This window comes from Manis pentadactyla, chromosome 7 (genome assembly GCF_030020395.1).
Source record: "Manis pentadactyla isolate mManPen7 chromosome 7, mManPen7.hap1, whole genome shotgun sequence".
NCBI lineage: Eukaryota > Metazoa > Chordata > Mammalia > Pholidota > Manidae > Manis > Manis pentadactyla.
This window is the reverse complement of record NC_080025.1, coordinates 94,984,220-95,003,674: the sequence shown is the minus strand read 5'-3', so window position 1 is coordinate 95,003,674 and position 19,455 is coordinate 94,984,220. Positions and strand designations below refer to the sequence as shown.

The 19,455-nt window shown below is 39.4% G+C and overlaps 1 long non-coding RNA gene across 1 annotated transcript in view; it reads right to left on the bottom strand.

Annotated features, from left to right (window-relative positions):
• Positions 1-1,419: 1,419 nt before the first annotated feature.
• LOC118908208 (uncharacterized) overlaps positions 1,420-19,455 on the bottom strand; it is a 40,858-nt gene continuing 22,822 nt past the window's right edge. Inside the window, exons 2-3 of the long non-coding RNA XR_005023100.2 lie at positions 12,115-12,220; positions 1,420-1,614 (exon numbers count right to left, since the gene is read on the bottom strand). This is a non-coding gene — a long non-coding RNA (uncharacterized LOC118908208). The remainder of the gene's footprint in view (positions 1,615-12,114; positions 12,221-19,455) is intronic.

The window sequence follows — 19,455 nt, the reverse complement described above, 5'->3', positions numbered from 1 at the left end:
TTTTACCACTGAACCACAGAAAAGGACATTCAGGCTGTATGCAGTTTTTGATTAAAAATAAAGCCACTGTAAGCATTCATGTGTTTGAATCAGGATTAATCAGAGAAATTCAGTTTCCAGATTCTCAGATTAGTGCCAACAATTTCACAAGTCCTCTTCCCACAGAAGTAATCATCCCAGCCCTTGATCTCAACCTTTCTTGAATACGGAACCCTCCAGGTCTCCAGGAAAGATTTCTTTCACTTCTTGCACAAACTTCTTAAATCCACATTAGATAAAGTCCCTATATCTTTTGTTTTCCCAGTACTTAAGTCTCTACATTTTAATTAATAAGGAAATATGAGCAAGTCTGTAATATTTACTCATTGTCTTTGCTACATTTTTAAAAGAAACTCCTTTACTTGTTGAGGATGCCCACAGCTTGAGCTTGTCTTTTCTCCTTTTTTACACTTGACATTTAAATGGGTGGCCCCAGAAAGATACATTAGTTCTTACTTTGGTTTGGCGTATTTTAAATTTCCAGTTAGATTTAACATTTTCCTGTTTTTTTCTGAAAATCAAAAAATGACAGCATAGAAAATGTCTACAAAGAGTGCTCATGGATAAATTGAGAGATTTTGAAGTTACAGGATATATCTATTCTTTTCAGAGGTGACTCCAGCTTTAAGAAAGGCAGCAATCCAATTAATAAACCATGTATATCAGGCTCTGGATAGTCACCTCACAATCATCACTTTTTTCAGAAAGCATGCACCACGGGTTTCCATTTGGAAAGCAGACCCTCTAGTTGTTCCAGTGCATTTGAAATGTCCCCCTTTCAACAGCATATCCATTGCATCAGACAAGATAAGGCAAGGTTTATTTTTGACGCTGGTTTTATTTTATCGGAGGGTAATGACTACCCATCCTTCTGTGTATTTGGGATGGGGCTCTCAGGAGACAGTGGAAAATACTGAGGACGGTTAATTTTTTCATGAGATCATTTTTTTCCCTTGACATGCAATTTGATGCTTAACAATTTTTCTGAAAGTCAAAAGGAGTACTACATTCCCTAATTTTCACAGGGCTATAAATAGCCCCTCACAAAGCATAATGTATAAAAGAGATGACACTTCTTTATGAAAGAATTTCCACTGAAAAGATAAAAGGAGGTCAGAACTCTTATGTGAGACATGTATTTTCAAGTATTCATAAAAATAGAAATCATCAGCAGTGGGAAAATTCTTCATGATAGACAGTCACACATAAGATATTGGAGCCAAAGCCATTTTCACAGGCGCCAACTGTAGTTTGAATGGAACCCAGCCAAGAAGCACTGCTGGGCATTTAGCTCGAGTGCCAAAAAAAGGGAAGAGTATGTACACACACACACACACACACACACACACACACACACACACACACACACCCAGCTTTAGCTCGAGTGCCAAAAAAAGGGAAGAGTATGTACACACACACACACACACACACACACACACACACACACACACACACACACACACACACACCCAGCTTGTAGAGGTATTTGCCAGAAACATTTTTCGGGTTTCTGCCATCTGGGTCCTGCAGCCATCAACCAGATCCTGTGGTGACTCCAGCTGCTGAGTCCTGTTTCTAGAGGTGGAATAATGTGGGAAAAATGAAAGAGGAAAAATTAGGAGAGCACTGACAGCAGCTGGAAGGATCAGCTAGACTGCATTTAGCTAACATCCAAACTCCAATTCGTTTGTAATGACACTGATGCTCTGAAAACTTGAAGATGTCTGCTTGGCTTGAAAGTGATCAGACTCACATTTTTACTGTTTTTACTATTTAGAAATCATCAGGGATAAATAGGGCAATATACAAAACACTGAAAAAAGACCAGGATCCTGGCCCACTGGGCTTGTAAATATATATATGTAGACAACATATCATTATTTTAAAAATCATTTCTTATCATGATATTGAGCCATTATGTATCAAGTCCTTATCATGTGCCAAGCACCAAATAAGATCTTTACATAAACTCTACTTTAAACCTTATGACATCCCATGAGAAAGCTATTCTCAGCAGCCTCTGTGTAACAGTGAGTGAACTGGCCTTACAGGGGTTAAGTGACTTGCTCAATACCCTACAACGTGTCTGAGATAGAGGTGAGATTCAAATCCATGTTGCAGGATATTTTAGAATCTACACTCTTAACCTCTGCTATACTGCCTTCCAATGCAATCGTGTGATGCCAGTCCTCCACAGCCTGGAAAAGTTCCTGTAACTTGCCAGCATACTGAATTTACAATAAGAGGCTAACAGAACAGCAGAGCACAGACAGCCATTCTTCTGGTGTTTCCCATGCAAATAAGTCTCTTCCACCCAGTTCTGCATGAGACTGCTCTATTATACAGCCTTCTAGAGGGTGCACAGAAGTCAGACGCCTCCTCTGAATAATGACGATGACATTGCCCTGGCATCCCATATCCACGGGGCCACGCGTCGGGCCCCCGGGCAACTCAGTTCTCATGGAGATAGCGAACGTGGCTGCTCACTTCTTCCATCCTTATGAGGATGAGTGTTAGGGCTGGAATAAAGCTGAACGTTAAGATTACTTCCTGCCAGCAAATGTTGATTTCGCTTTGCTCCAAGGGTCTGTGCCCTCTTGGTTGATCACTTCTTGCCATACTCTCAGTCACTACACCGAACAAAATGGGGTGTGGGGGGGAAGAAGGAAAAACCATGCAGGGTCAGATTCTTGTTCACCTTGTCACTTGGTTCATTTCTTCTGCACTCAGAACTCCTTTGTCATCAGGCAGAAAGGGAACAGGGTTGGGGGTGGGTAACTGGGCCTGAAGTAATTTACAACCACAGGTAACCAGGTTATTTTATACCAAAATGGTACTTCCTCAAAATCTCATCACACATATCAAAAGTTTTTTTTTTAGTTTCATTGAAAAATAATTGACATATATCACTGTATATGTTTAAGGCATATGCACGATGGTTTGATTTACACATTTTGTGAAATGATTACAATAGGTTCAGCTAATATCCATCTTCTCATACAGAGACAATAAAAAGGAAAGAAAGAAGAAAAGAATAAAGGAAAAATAATTTTCTCCTTGTGATGAGAACTCTCAGATGCACTCTCTTACCAACCGGCCTGTATCACACAGCAGGGTTAACTGTCGTTGTCATGTTGGCCATTACATCCTGGTACTTATTTATAACTGGAATTTGTACCTTTTGACCACCTCAGAAGCATACCTTAGGGAGTGATATTCTTATGCTTATGAAAACATTGTGTGCAGTTGAACTTGCTTAATCTATGATCATTTGCCTCTCTGAAGATTTGAGGCAAGGGTATTAATGCCATTATAGTGTTAAAACGCATCAGTGATTTGATCATTTGAAATGCTTTAATAAAAATGAATTCTGTTAGCTGATTCTGATTATCCAGCACCAGACTTACAGGCTTTTAAGACATTTTCCAGTTGTCAGATATTTTTCTGTGAGACATTTAAATATTTAGATTCCATTCTTTCTGGGTATTCCAAATATAGGAAACAGATATCTTAATAGCAGAAATATTAACAGGATTACTCTGTGGACCATCTTCCCTAATGGCCTTTGAAAATCAAATCATGTTCCTTGATTATGTATCAAACCTTTTTGCTTGAAAAGAAATAGCAGGTAGAAACCCAGGATTCAGTTGTGTTAGGGTTAGGGGTTTGTTAAGGAATACATTATTATGGCCAATTACAGAGTAGAATGTGTATCACAGGAGTCACTCAAGGATTTCTTCAAGAGTAGTAACTATCAATAAAGGATACCTTGTGTGACATTAAAATCTGTATTAAATATGCATTCATCATGTAGTCATTCATATGTTCAGCAAAACTCATTTTCATACATGTACATGCATGCCACACACACACACACACACACACAGAGATTTACACAGTAAAGTATTAGGAATCCCTCAGATGGAAGAAAAATAATTCTGATATATTAAGAAATTGATGCTTTCCATTACAGGTATCTCTTTTTCACCCTGGGGTTTTCCTCCCATTTGAGCTAGACTAGGTAGATCCCATTTCCGCAGAGGAGGGGTCTTACCGCAGTAAAGTAGATTAAAGGCATCTGATGCTCCAAAAAGAAGTCTCAGGCCATGGTTTGGAGTAAACCTTGACCCAGCTCCAGCAGAGAGAACATCCTCCTCCCCCAAACCTCCCTACTTGGGGCTCCCCTTGGACAAGGGAGGCCTTGGGACTAAGGCAGGCAGGCAGGGCCTTGTGCTCACAGTGCAATGCTGGGCTATAGCTATTGTTGCCTTAAAATTCCTTCTAACTTTGATGTGTTTTGCCAGCGAAGGCTGACAGGATAATGGAGTATGTGCTGTGGACTTGCAGGCGTGACTTATGCATTGCCCCCCTTCCTTCTGCCTCTCACCCACTGGAATGGGTTCCTGGAAGCCCATTCTTTCACTCCATGGTGCCCTGGGCTTCCCCTTCTCTACCTTCTCACTCCCAACAATTTCCACTGTCCTCTACCCACAGCAGGGGGCCTGGGAGTGGGTGCGGGTGTGGGGAGAGTCAGGGCCAGCTTCTGTGTGCCTGAAGGAGCCTTCAGGGTAGGGCATGGGTGGCTCTCCTGGCCCCACGCTGGCAGCACTGTGTGCACTTGGTGGGCACTCTAAGCTGGCAAGCCTCTTACCCACGCTCCATGAAGGCATGGAACCCATATCAGCATTGAGGTGGCAACCCCTGGGGCAGTGCATCCACTGTGGGTTGGAGCAGCAGGAGCTCTCTCCTCTGGAAGGAGGGACTGAATCCCCCATCTCTGGCTGGACATGGCCTGTTACATGTGGAGGAGGAGGGGTGCATGTGCACATGTGTGCCCCAAGTCTGAGCGAGGCTAAGCTGTGTTCTCCTCTGGAGGTTTAGCTACGGAAAGATCTGTTTCCAAGATCCTTTTAGTGGTTAGTCTAATTCATCATGTGATTAAAAGGTTGAGGTCCATGTATTTTCATTAGCTGGCTGTCAGCTGGGGACTGCTCAGCAACTACAGGCAGCTTCAGTTCCTGCCAATGGTCCTCCATAGGCAGCTCTCAACATGGCTCTCTGCTAGGTCAAGGCCACAGGAAGAATCTCCCTCCTCCATCCCATCACCTTTGACATGTCCTGTCGGCTAGAAGCAAGTGATAGCTCAGCACCCACAGTCAACGGGAGAGGGTCAGGATTACAGCAGCAGGACATGAGGAAGCAGAGATCACCAGTCACCCTGAATACTGCCGACCGCGTCCAGCATATAGCTCCTTCCTTCAGCAAGCTTACATTTTAGCTGGGGAGACAAGACTAACACTTCTGAATCATTAGGACAACGAAATACTTCCATGACTTCTAGGAAGAAATCTCCTACCACCACCACCTCACCCTACCTTTCTTTTAATGATTCTGATAAGAATTGACCAAGGAGTAATTTTAAGCACTGGACCAATTTTTAGGTCAAAGGTTAAGTAAATAAATAATTTAATCATTTGTGTTACAGGTGGCTTTTGATAAATTACCTCCTCGGGTGCAGAATATTATTCTATTTTTATAACTGAAAAGGGGAAAGGCTTCCTTTTTCCCTTTCCTTATGCCCAGGCCCATGGAGCCCTCCAAGGGAAGCTGAGTAGTGTGAGCCTCCTCTGCTTCTAGTCTGCAGCTGTTCCTCCCCAAAATCCTTATGCAGAGTGCAGGTAGGAGGCAGAGACTGGGAGCCAGCTATCGTAGAGAGATTTCATCCAGCACTTGGTAGAGGCAGGTTTGGGACAAGATCAGAATTCCACTGCCAGGCTAGGAAGATAGCAGCATTCCAGAGATGTCATGCTAAGTGCCCCTGGCGTGGAGGAAATTCCTGAGGTGGTAAAGATTCTGGAGGGCAGGGAATGGCCTGCAATGTGGAAGAGAGGGAGTGGAGACATACAAGGAAGGAGAAGTTCACATTAAGAGTCTCAGACTTAGCATCACAATCTAACCTGGACCCCTGTAAAGACAAGAATGATTCCCAGTAGCCTCTGAGGTGGGGCGGCTCACCCACCCTAAACTCACTGAACAGAGAAGATGCTTACAAAGGCAAATCCTGTGGTATATAAGCTACTCAATCAAATTATTGCACTATAATAAGAAAATTAAGTAGAGAATGTCTCATGATTAATAGAACAGGGGGTTTTGAAAACCCTTGAGGTGAGGAAATGATAAACACTTATGCAAAAATTGGAACTACACTTAGTTTTTCCAGAACACCTTCTATTTCTATTGACAACTTAGTTAAGTGACTTCTCCAAAATTCACTCCATGGTCGGTAACTTATAGACAGGGTCCTGGAATGTTTTATAGGAAATAATTTAAAAATGTATGATACAGCTATAATTTGTATCTTGCCACAAGGAAGATGCTAGGCAGACTCTGGGATAATACCAAGTGGAAAATGATGCTACGTATTAGGTAGGCCATGTTAGAGCATTAAATGTTTTAGGCAGATATCTCCATTTCATTTTACCCACAGAAAAACCAGCACGATGACATTAAATTATACCAACATCCTCTGGAATTCTTAATCTTGTTCTATGCATATTTGGGGTCAAATTTTCATTCAATAACCTCTGGTAAATTTTTCTTCTACTACAGATTAGATGTTTCTTACTTTTCTTCATCCAATAATTATTGAGTACTTTTTATGGGCAAAGCACTGTGCTATATAATAGAAAATGCAATGAGTTATAAATGTGAATGGATTGTGCCCCATTGCAACTTACATTCTAGCAACTTTCTGTTTGGCAGTCATTCTTCTGTCAATTCTAGTGTGATGGAATGTATAAATGAAACAGTCTGCTCATATTTCAATGATAAGCACACACCTTTTCATTCAGGAGTTTGGGTAATGATTTTTTCTAAGGTCAATTACTGAATCTAAAAACTTACTGATCTTGTTTTACACTATTGTGATTTTCTTTATCAGTCCTCCAGTCTCTTTTGCAGGGCTGAATCAAGCATGATATTCTTTTCATTTATATTTTTGTTTCATTGTTATTCTCTTAATATAAACCTTTTTGATTGCTATCAACTGTGAAAAGTGTTCGTGGCTAAACACAATAGATGTATCTCTGAAGCATTGCATGCAAATTGAATTTTTGTAAATTCAATTACATTTATACTTGGACTATCATTTCAGAGGTATAGTACAAAAGAATGTACACGGCTATGAAATGGTCAAATAATTTCTGATGCTCACTTGAAATTATTAAATGAATATGCCTATGTCTTTTCACTTTGTATAGATCATACAAGCTCTGATCAATGAAAGGGACATAGAAAAAAATCCACTGTCTAACATTTTACCTGAGTATTGAACATTTTTCTGGAAACCCTACCTGCATTTTAAACTTAGGAAGCTGAATTCACATTGGCGCTTTTCTCTGATTGACTGGTTCACTTATTTCACTCACAGGGAGGAGAGTTGGAGCCCAACTCTCCACAGTTTAAAATTTTGCCATTAGGTTATTCTGATAGTTTGGGATATCATCTGGAATACTTAATCCACTTCTGATCTTATCTGACACTTTGGAAGTGTTTCTGTTTTCTCTTTTCAACATGAGTCAATGTAGTTCAGGGTGTAAATCCTACTAAAAAATTTAAAAAGGAGAGGGATATAGGTGTAGAATGGAGCTGACTTTTGCTGAGTGTTTTCTGACCAAAGCCAAGTACTCTAGATACATCATTTCTCATTTCATCCTATATTAATGCTAGGAAGAATATTAATGTATCCCTTTGACAGTTGAGGAAACTAGTAACTTGCCTGAAGACACACAGTAACTGCAGTGTGATATAGGGGAAGGATGGAAATTGGGAATCAGTCAGATATTGAATTTGAACACCTGCATGGCACTGGGAAAGGGGTTTAACCTCAGTAAGCCTTAGCTTCTCCAACTAAAGAAAAGGACTAACACTACTTCCTTCCAGATTCATTGTGACGATAATAATATATGCACAATATGTAGCATATGATCAATAAATTACAGTGCTAGTTATATACTGAACTCAAGCCCAAGTTCAAACTCACAAACTCACAGCGTTTTTCCCAGGACCCCACCCCTAGAAAGTAGTGGCCTAGCTAAGGAAACCTAGAAACATCATAATCCCCCACAGAATGGTATTCTTGGAAAAAACCCATGAAAAACTAGGGTATCTCTGTTTTTTTCTTTTCTTCTTTTTTTCTTTCTAGGTTTCCCTAACATCAATCAGCAAAAAAATCAGCAAGGTAAGAGCTCTGAACAAGCTGAATTCCAATCCTGACTCTGATGTGAGCTGCACGACCTTGGGTGAGTCATTTAATCCTCTGGGCACCTGCTTCTTACATTAAAATGGCGAAGCTGGATGAGATGACCTCTAAATGCCTTCCGGCTCTAAAAGTCTGTGATTCTCATCTGCCCAGAACCTGAGAGTCTTTGTGTGACTCTTTTCTGTAATAAGTCTGTCAGGTAGAAACTATACCTAGAGAAGCGAATGATCACTTGATCATTTAAAAGCCTGTTTCCTTGTTCTCTGTTCCAGTTTATCAGGAATCTTGTCATTGAACCACACATGTAAACTGGAGCCAGAAAAAGTACCTACAATAGAGCTGCTTTCAGTCAAGAAACCAACCAAAGAAGTTGATGATAAGAGATAACGGCTGGTCTGCATGTATTGTAGACCATGTAACTTTCCATGTCAAATTAAAAATTGAAAAGGCACTTTGAACAAGAGCAGCTTTTCTGTAACTTCAGTATCTGCCATCTGCAAACAAAATTAACCAGCTGAAGGCCATTCAATAAAAGACTCACCCTCTGTTGCATTTTGTCAGGTCCAAAAATCTGTGTTTTAATAGATATAAGGCTATATCAGCATCAGCCAGTACTTAAAACACATGGCCCAGTGCATTCTTCCAACGGAACCTTACTGTGGTTAAACCTGAAAGCTAAAGGTATAATTAATTAAAACTATCCTGGCTCCCGATTAATTCTCCTGGTTTATATTTTTTCAATCTATGTCTTTAAGAAAATATGACTCAACAGACAAGTAAATAAATAGTAATTGAGTATCTGCTATTTGCCAGGCTCTTAGGTAGGCATTGCAGGGACAGAGCAAAGACAAATGATTTTTAAATGAACAAAACATGATATCTGCCTCAAAGAAGCTAATGGTTTAATAATTTCCCTAACTGTGAAATATTTTTGAGCCCTAACAATTAAACATGGGCTCTCAGCTAAAAAAAACAAAATTTTAAGGTTTGAAATGAATTTTCCCTACAGATGGAGGAAGCTCAGCTCATAGGGAGTGATGCTGAGGGGAGTGACAGAGGAAGGAAGGACAGTCCCTCCTGATTCTCTATCCCCACCTGTCAAGTTTGATGATTCTTTGGGTTTGTGATCCCAATCAGGGCATGCAGCAGGGCATGCAACAAGTGGGCTGGCAAAGTTGGCAGTTAGTAATGCTATCTTTTGAGATGCCTTTCACCTCATTCTAATTTATATGTATGAGAATAAATGAAAGATTAAGAAAGTCTTGTTCAAAATTGGACTACATCAAACTGAAAAGCTTCTGTACAGCAAAGGACACCCTCAATAGAACAAAAAGGCATCCTACAGTATGGGAGAATATATTCATAAATGACAGATCCGATAAAGGGTTGACACCCAAAATACATAAAGAGCTCATGCACCTCAACAAACAAAAAGCAAATAATCCAAATAAAAAATGGTCAGAGGAGCTGAACAGACAGTTCTCCAAAGAAGAAATTCAGATGGCCAACAGACACATGAAAAGATGCTCCACATCGCTAGTCTTCAGAGAAATGCAAATTAAAACCACAATGAGATATCACCTCACACCAGTAAGGATCACCAAGATCCAAAAGACAAACAACAACAAATGTTGGCGAGGATGTGGAGAAAGGGGAACCCTCCTACACTGCTGGTGGGAATGTAAGCTAGTTCAACCACTGTGGAAAGCAGTATGGAGGTTCCTCAAAAAACTCAAAATAGAAATACCATTTGACCCAGGAATTTCACTCTTAGGAATATACCCTAAGAATGCAGCAGCCCAGTTTCAAAAAGACAAATGGACCCCTATGTGTATTGCAGCACTATTCACAATAGCTAAGAAATGGAAGCAACCTAAGTGTCCATCAGTAGATGAATGGATAAAGAAGATGTGGTACATATACACAATGGAATATTATTCAGCCATAAGAAGAAACCAAATCCTACCATTTGCAACAACATGGATGGAGCTAGAGGGTATTATGCTCAGTGAAATAAGCCAGGCAGAGAAAGATGTGCCAAATGATTTCACTCATCTGTGGAGTATAAGAACAAAACTAAACTGAAGGAACGAAACAACAGCAGACTCAAAGACTCCAAGAAGGGACTAGTGGTTACCAAAGGGAAGAGGGAGAGGAGGGCAGGTGGGGAGGGAGGGAGAAGGGGATTGAGGAGCATTATGAATAGCACACATAATGTAGGGGTGTCATGGGGAAGGCAGTACAGCACAAAGAAGACAAGTAGTGACTTTATAGCATCTTACTACACTGATGGACAGTGACTGCAATGGGGTGTGGGGCGGTGGACTTGATAATATGGGTGAATGTTGTAACCACAATGTTGTTCATGTGAAATCTTCATAAGGTTGTATATCAATGATAACTTAATAAAAAAAAACAAAGTCTTGTTCAGCAACCATGTAACTCACAACATGACTTGCTATAATCAAGAGATGGGTAAAGGGAAAAGCAAGTAGGAGAGGTGGGAAATCATTTCTCTCTCCATAGTTACTCTCTTAGTCAAAAGGAGAGAATTAGCCTATGACAGTTTATGATCTGATTTGATGATGGAAATTTAATTTAAAGGCTGATATCTGCATATTGAGATTTGTGATATTGAAGATTTTACTCCAAGCATATTATCTTACTGATTCACAGTTTATAATCAGAACCCTGATTAAATTGTAGATATGTTTTCTTTATACATTATTATTGATACACATACACAAATCATACATAGGATGCATATTTTACTTATCCATATTACATGCAATGAAGAGAATGGATGCTGGCTTATACTGAATATATAATTCATAAGCTTTTAATATTACTTCTCAAAAGGTTTGAAAAAATCAGAACCTTATCATGTTCTGCATTTTGAACTTGCTGAAGACAATACTGTAATTATTTTTCTATGAAATGTGGTAAAGAAATACGGAACCTTTAATGAGTCTCCACAGGGAAAATACTTGATTGTCAGCATCTTGCTGCCCCTCTCGTTGCACTCCCCACCACTACGATCCTGATTTAGGACCCTACGGCCTCTGCCATCATTTCCTGCCTTTCCCCCTACTAATCCCTCCCTCCCACACTTGCCAGATTTACAGTCATAAAATTCCACATTCTTCATAATCTTCACCTTCACAGTCTTTGGTGTCTCCCCAGTGCTTGCAAGACACAACTTAAATACCTGAATTTCACACACAAAGCTCAGGTAACTGGCTCCAGCATACTGATGTAGGCTTGCTTTGGTCCAGTAAAGCTGGGACTTCACCACGGAGCCTTTGTCAACACCTCTTTCCCGCCTAGAGTGCCCTTTCTCTTGTTTGTCATTCTTAATGCCCTACCCATTCCTCAAGCTTTTTTCCACAACTCCCTCCCAAATCGCTCTAGCCAATAGGAGTCTCACAGCCTGCATTCCACCATAGCAAGGTAAAAACCACCTTCTCCTGCAGCCTCACCTCTCTTGCATTTCTATTTAACTTCTGTTATCTGGTTTATGTCTTGCTTCTGATGGGATCAGGGACCGTAAATTATACTCTTTCCTAATCTCTAGGCATGTGGGAAAATAGGAGCTTTGTTGATTTTGTGTGTTAAAAAAAATTTTTTTTTAATTTTGATGATTCTATAAAGGAGCCAGTTGATCCATTGTCAGGAAGACTGAGAATGTTTAGTTAAGAAAAAGAGTGACACTAACAGTCCTCAGAAAGTCAAAGTGGGCTGTTTGTTTGTGATGCTGACAATTGGTTTGGATATACTTGGTCAGTCATTTAACTCCTAGAGCAGGTGAGACTTACGTATCATTTGCCCTCATTGGAGACACAGTGGAAGTGGTAGTAGCTTTTTATATCACCACTTTTCCTGGTGATACCAATTTCCATCAGTCTCCAAAGGAGAGTTGTCCTGTTGGAGGAAAAAGAGAAAAACGCTTGTGAGGTCAAGTGTAAATGAGGCCTGCAGAGTTCTTTAACAAAGTAACACTAAGAATCCCAGGGCTGGCAATGGATTGGGAAAAATGGCCAAGTAGGAAGGGGCAAATAAACTCAATGGTCCTAAATCGCAGAGATTCCCACTCTCTTGGGAAATGTCTTTAATGATTATTGCTTCCACCAACACAATGGCCTCAGGGGTACTGCTCCCCTTTAAAGCTGCAGCTCTAAGATAAACCATTCTTCCCTCCATCCATCATGTCCTTTTCTGTGAAGTTGAAAGATGAATGTCCATGTGGGCAGGAGCCACCAAGCCATGCCTGTGAATTCTTGCCTCACAGGTTTTTCTTCCCTTTCATGGTCATTACTGCTCCCACCAAGTGTAAAGGCATGCGCCAACTTCCTTACACTACCTGCACGCTGAAGGACAGAAGGGGTGGCTCCTTTTAGCATTTGGGGAAACTGGCTCCTCACATATGGAATAAGAGTTAACTTTAATACAATTAATCCGGATGACCATCTCAAGTCATATTTTTACAAGGGAGAAGGGAATAGACTTTTCCTCATTCTTCCTACATAGAACTCTTGATGCTCATTCTAGTCTTTTGAGTATCTTTTCCCTAAGAAAGTAGACCATGCAGTTTGGATAGGAAGGAGACAAGAGGATTTTTTTTAAAAGAAGTCCTGGCTTCTATACCTTTTAGAGATAAATTACATTTGAGTAGGTTATAATAAGGCTAGAAAAGGAGGAGTATTAGTCTTGAAAGGAAAACTTCAAAAATAGATGTATATAGTTGTTTGCTACACAAAATGAATATTTTCCTTATAAAAGATATTGGAGTGCAATGAAAGTATTGTCAAGCATTGGTGCCTGTGACCACACCTAGCAATGCAGTAGGCACTCAGTAATTCTTTGTTGAGTACATGAGAGTATTAGGCAATAGGGGTGTAGAGCCAAGATCAGAATAATGGCTACCATTTTTGGATTTAGCTCGCTATTGATTCTCTCTCTGTTACCTGTAATCCTTACAAGATTAGAAATATTAGGATTGTCACTCCTACTCTTTCAGGTGAGGAAACAGAGGTTTTAGTGGGCCTAAGAAACTTGAGGTCATACAGCTAATGAATGGTTGAGTCAGTGTTAGATTTTAGAGGTCTTAGTAAACGCTTGCCTTTTTTTCCTACCACACCAATGGTGTAGGGGGAAAAAAATAATACCTCTAGTCAGAAGATGCAGATTCCTTTCTCTAACAAATTTCTTTCGCCAATTTGACCCTTGCCATGCCAATCCCCACCTTGCTCCTTTCCATGATATCACTCATGTCAGAGCATCTTAAGAGAGTCTCTGAGCTTGATTAGCTCAACACTTCAGATGGTCTCTCAGAGGCTTCTAGATGCAAAGGGCCACAGCTAAATAGCTAGATGCAGAAGTATTTGGAAATAGGTGACAAAGCTGCTAAGGGCTTAGATGAAGCTTGCAGGAAGCATTTGACTTAGAAGTGCAGGTCTTAGAGTTTGTATTTGTTAGGATGCTTTTGGTTGCAAGTAATAGGAAAAGAGAATGGAAATTTGTCTCACAAGAGAGTAAATTCAAAAGTAGAGTAAGTTCCAGGTACATTGGATAGAGCTATCCAATGTTTCCACCAGGGGCCTATTTCTTCTTTTTTTAAAGTTATTGCAGTACTATTAACTATATTCTCTATGCTGTACTTTTCATCCCCATGACTTACCTATTTTATAATTGGAAGTTTGTACCTCTTTATCTCCTTCACCTATTTTGCTCCCCTTCACCAGTTTATTCTTTGTATTTATGAGTACTTGTTTTATTTATTTGTTCATTTGTTTTTTAAATTCCACATATATTGAAATTATATGGTATTTGTCTTTGTGTGACCTATGCCACTTATAATACCTTTTAGGCTCAAAATGTTGTTGCAAATGGCAAGATTTCCTTCTTTTTTATGGCTGAGTAATATCCCATTGAATATATTACCACATCTTCCTTGTCCATTCATCTACTGATGGACACATAGGTTGCTCCCATGTCTTGGCTCTTGTAAATATGCTGCAATAAACATAGGGGTGTATATATTTTTTTGAATTTGTGTTTTGCTTTCTTTGAATAAATACCCAGAAGTAGAATTGCTGGGTTGTATGCTATTTTTATTTATAATTTTTTGAGGACCCTCCAGACTATTTTCCATAGTGATGGCACTATTTTATATTCCCACAAACAGTGCACAGGGGTTCCTTTTCTCCACATTTTCACCAGCACTTGTTATTTCTTGTCTTTTTAATACCAGCCATTCCAACTAGTGTGAGGTAATATCTCATTGAGATTTTGATTTGCATTTCCCTGATGGTGACTGACAGTGAGCATCTTTTCATGCACCTGTTGGCTATCTGTATGTCTTCCATTTTTGAATCATATTATGTAGGGTTTTTTGGTGTTGAGTTGTATAGTATTATATATATTTTGGATATTAACTCCTTATCAGATACATCATTTGCAAATATATTCAGCCATTCAGCAAGTTGCCTTTTTGTTCTGTTGATGGTTTCCTTTGTTGTGCAGAAAATGTTTAGTTTGATGTATTCCCACTTGTTTATTTTTGCTTTTGTTTCTCTCACCTGGGAAGCCATATCCAGAAAAAAAATTGCTAAGGCTGATGTCCAGGAGTTTACTGCCTATTTTCTTTTAGGAGTCTGTGGTTTCAGGTCTTACATTTAGGTCTTTAATACATTTTAAGTTTATTTTTGTGTATGGTGTAAAAAGTGGTCTACAGTTTCATTCTTTTGCATGTAGCTATCCAATTTTCTCAATGCTATTTGTTGAAGAGACAGACTCTCATTATCCCCTTGTATATTCTTGCCTCCTTTGTTATAGAGTAATTGACCATATAAGCTTGGTGTTCCATTGATCCATGTGTCTATTAGTGTGCCAGTACCATACTGTTTTGATTACTATAGCTTTATAGTATATATTATAATAGTTTTGGAATTAGGGAGTGTAGTATCTCCAATTTTGTTCTTTCTCAAGATTGTTTTGGTTATTGGGGGTCTTTTGTGATTCAGTACTCACTTTAGTATTATTTACTCTAGTTCTGTGAAAACTAGATTGCTTTGGGTAGTATTTTAACAACACTGATTTTTCTAGTCCATGAGCCCAGTATAGCTCTTTTTGTCTCTCCCATTTGCAGTTGTCAGGCTTTGTACTCAGCTGATTTCTCTTGTAGATGATACAAGATGGCTGCCAGAGATGGTTGAAACTGGGTTTCCTTGGCCTCAAGAGATACAGAAGAGAGAATGGGGAGAGGGGAGGGAAAGAGCATGAGCTGGGAAGGAACCATGGAATATAATCGCTTTCCTTCAGCCAAATTAAGGTTATTTAAATTACATACCTCTTCCTGGATTTATAATGGTTACCAGAGGAAAGCTATGTACTATTCTGGGGGCAAATATCTGAGAAAAGGGGATGTTCTCTTAGGAAGATAAGAGTAGGACGGACTCTGGGGGAGCAACATTAAAGTGCTACTTTAGGAGAGGGCTCAGATGATTAAAACTTAGGTAGCTGACAATGGTCCCATGAGTGGCCAAGTGGACTATGGCCTTGAGGCAGATCTTCCCAGTCCAACATACAACTGAAATTTAGGGAAAGTATGTAACATACATATGTACATGTTTTCAGCTTCTTAAAAGAGAAGTCATAATATATTTTAGGCATTTCATTGAGAAAACTCTGATAAGCAGAGTGTTGCCAGATTTACAGAGAAAAAAGTTAACTTTTAGGCAAGTAACTACACATTCAAGGAGATAATGCTGTTTACTTTGAATAGTTTAGATAACTTGCATCAAATACTCATTTTGTTGTTGTTTTCTGTAAATCCTTTAGAACACCCCATTTATACCCATATACATTCTCATGGGAGACAGCTCATTGCGAAGGGTTGGAATGTGGACTCAGGAGCTAGACGGCCTGAGCTGAACACTCCACCCTGCCGCTTAACAGTGTCTCAGGTAAGTCATTTAACTCCGTGATTCCGTTTCCTCCCCGTGTAAAATGGCAATGATAAGAAGAACACTAATAAAGATACTCAGAGAATTAAATGAGTAAATAAATGTAAAATGCTTAGGACAGTGACTGGTCCTATTATAAGTACTGTGTGTAAGGTAGATAAAACAAGCATCCCAGTATTTACAAAGAAATGGTCTACCCTGCACTTATTCATGTAACATGTGGTTATCACACACTTCCCTACATGTTCCTGGCCTTTGAGGGCTTATTTGTTTGGTGTTCAGGGATGCCCCCTCAAGATCCTGATTTTACTCTTTACAACCCCTGCTTAAATCAATGGTCCAAAATCTGCTAGCATCTGACTTCATAGGTCAGCTTCTCTTATTTCATAGATAACAAAATGGAAGCTCAGAATTGCCAGCTGTCTGGTGTTTAATGGGGACTTTTTTCCCCTCCCTCCCCACAATTTTTTTTATAGTTCACCTATCATACTTGTGTGCAATTGAATGCCTCTCCCACACTACACTTGCCAACTCTATCTCCAGTAATTATTCTGTTTTAGTCCACTGCGATGTACCTGCCAACACTCTGAAATGTGCAGGTGGTAGCTGCTGAGCACTGCCTGCCTCGCTCTCTCTCCTATTTGCATGCACCCTGTGGTGGCAACCTAATGTGATGGCTCTGACACCGCTTACAATGGAGACAATGACAGGAGGCCAAGGCTGCACAAGTGCCTCTTCTATTTACCATCCAGATGATTTTTTTTTTTGCATTCCCTTTCCTTTCTTTTCCTCAAAAAGAGACAAGGTAAGAGCCCGCACACACTATGCTTTAGGCTGGTATGAGACACTCGTGAAATACAAGAAATTAAATGTCCTCAGGCAGCCCTTTCTCTCCCCACCACCTCTGCTCCTTCCTCATCCACATTGCATCTACTCTGAACAACTGAACATAATACAATTCATTGGTGACTCTTTTGACTCATGAGAATATGTTTTTGTCTTGACTTTTTCTCAACAGAGATACCTTTTAAAATGTATTCTATATTCCTTTAGGGAATGTGACAGGTAACATCTAAAAATGATGGGTTTTGCTCTAACACACCCCATTTTTGCTCATCGATTCCTTTCTCTTTATTTCCTCAAAAATAGAAAATATTTGAAGCTGGAATCTTCTCAGATTGGCCTGAACTTAGCCATTAAAAAAAAAAATTCATTACTTCAAAATTGCTGAGCTACATTCTTTCAATTATTTTTGAATTATGGAAAAAGTATAGTTTTCCCTTCCTGACGATGGACTCCAACCATTTACTAGTATGACACAAAAACAGCGATCAGCTCCAATCCAACAAGACTCGTTTTTTGTGAAGAGTGAAAAGGAATCCAAATTTGAAGTAGCATGTTTGGAGGCCTTAACATCATGAATTTCTGAAATTGCAAGCCTGAGTGTGCAATTATCACATTTTTGTCTCAATCTTTTTTAAAGTGCTTCTGTTAAAACTCATTTTGAAGCAGCTCCAATAAACTATTAGTGACAAAAAGGCAAGAAGCAGAAGCTTCAGACATTTTCTGAATTTATTCTCTGAGTAAAAGTATAGATCAAATGCCTCTTACAGGCTCCCCCATTTTCAGCCATGTCCTTGATCGCCATTCCCTTCTCTTAGACATGCCATAGACCCGCTCTTCTCTCCAGTTGCTCCTGATTCTTTTTCTCCGCTCTATCCCAAGATGCTAACCACCTTGGGCCTCTTTCTATCATTAACATTTTTTTCAAAGATATAGTGAAATACAAGGACATACAGGAAGCATGGCTCTATCCTGGTAGTATAAAGGGCTGTGTCCAATTTTTCTTTTTTTCCCTTCCCCAGGTGCTCACTCTCAGATACTATTTGTTAGATGTCTCAACACTCAAAACAGAGGCTGAAAAGTTGCATGGTTGTTTTAAGGATTGATTGTTTAATGGTCTAAAAAGGTCTTAGGTGTCTCATGGGTAAGAACAAAAGAAGGAAATTTGGGATCAAATGAGTTACTTCCTTTATTTTGTAAATGAAATTGAGGCCAAGAAAGGTAAAGTGACAAGTGATTACATTTATACATTTTTTTCTACCTGTTTTTATTGAACACCAAGTGCCAGCTACCACACCAGGCATACAGAGCTGAGTAAAAATTACATGCACTCAGGAGAAGCTGACATGTAGCAAGTAGGCACGTAAAGAAATCATTGTAACCCATGTGGTAAATACAATGAAAGGATGCTGAAGGCAGAACTTGAGGAGAGGCATGGGAATAAGCTTTCACCTTTGGAGGGTGGCAGAGACAGAATATACATATATAAAATCTTCTTTATCCATTTTTCCATAGATGGACATTTGGGTTGTTTCCATATCTTGGCTATTGTGAATAATATTGCAGTGGGCATGGGAGTGCAAATAACTCTTTGAGATCTCGATTTCATTTCCTGTGGGTTTACAGCCAGAAGTGGGATTGATAAATCATATAGTTGTTCTACTTTGGATTTTTTGAGGAAGTGTGTTCCATAGTGGTTGTAGCAATTATATTTCCATCAGTAATGCGTAAGCATTCCTTTTCTCCACATCCGCACCAACACTTGTTATGTCTTTTCTTTTTGAGAAAAGTCATTCTAATAGGTGTGAGGTGGCATCTCATTGTGGTTTTGATCAGCATTTCCCTGATTAATGATGTTGAGTGTCTCTTCATGTACCTGTTGGTCATTGTAAGTCTTCTTTGAAAAACTGTCTATTCAGGTTCTCTGCTCACTTTTTATTCGGAATTTTTGCTTTTTTTGCTATTGGGATGTATGTGTTCCTTATCTATTCGAGATATTATTAGATAGTTTGTAAATATTTTTGTCCATTCTGTAGTCTGCCTTTTCTTTTTGTGGATGGGTTCATTTGCTGTGCACAAGATTTTAGTTTGATGTAGTCGCACTTGCTTATTTTTGCTTTTGCTGCTTATGCTTTTAGTATCATACCCAAAAAACTGTTGCCAAGCAATGGCAAGGAGCATTTTCCCTATGTATTCTTCTAGGAGTTTTAAAAACGTTTTTGGCTCTTATTTTTAAATCTTTAACCCATTTCAAATTAATTTTTGTGTGTGGTGTAAGATAGGAGTCCCATGTAATTCTTGTACATGTATTTAGTCTTGCCAACACCATTTATTGAAGAGATTATCCTT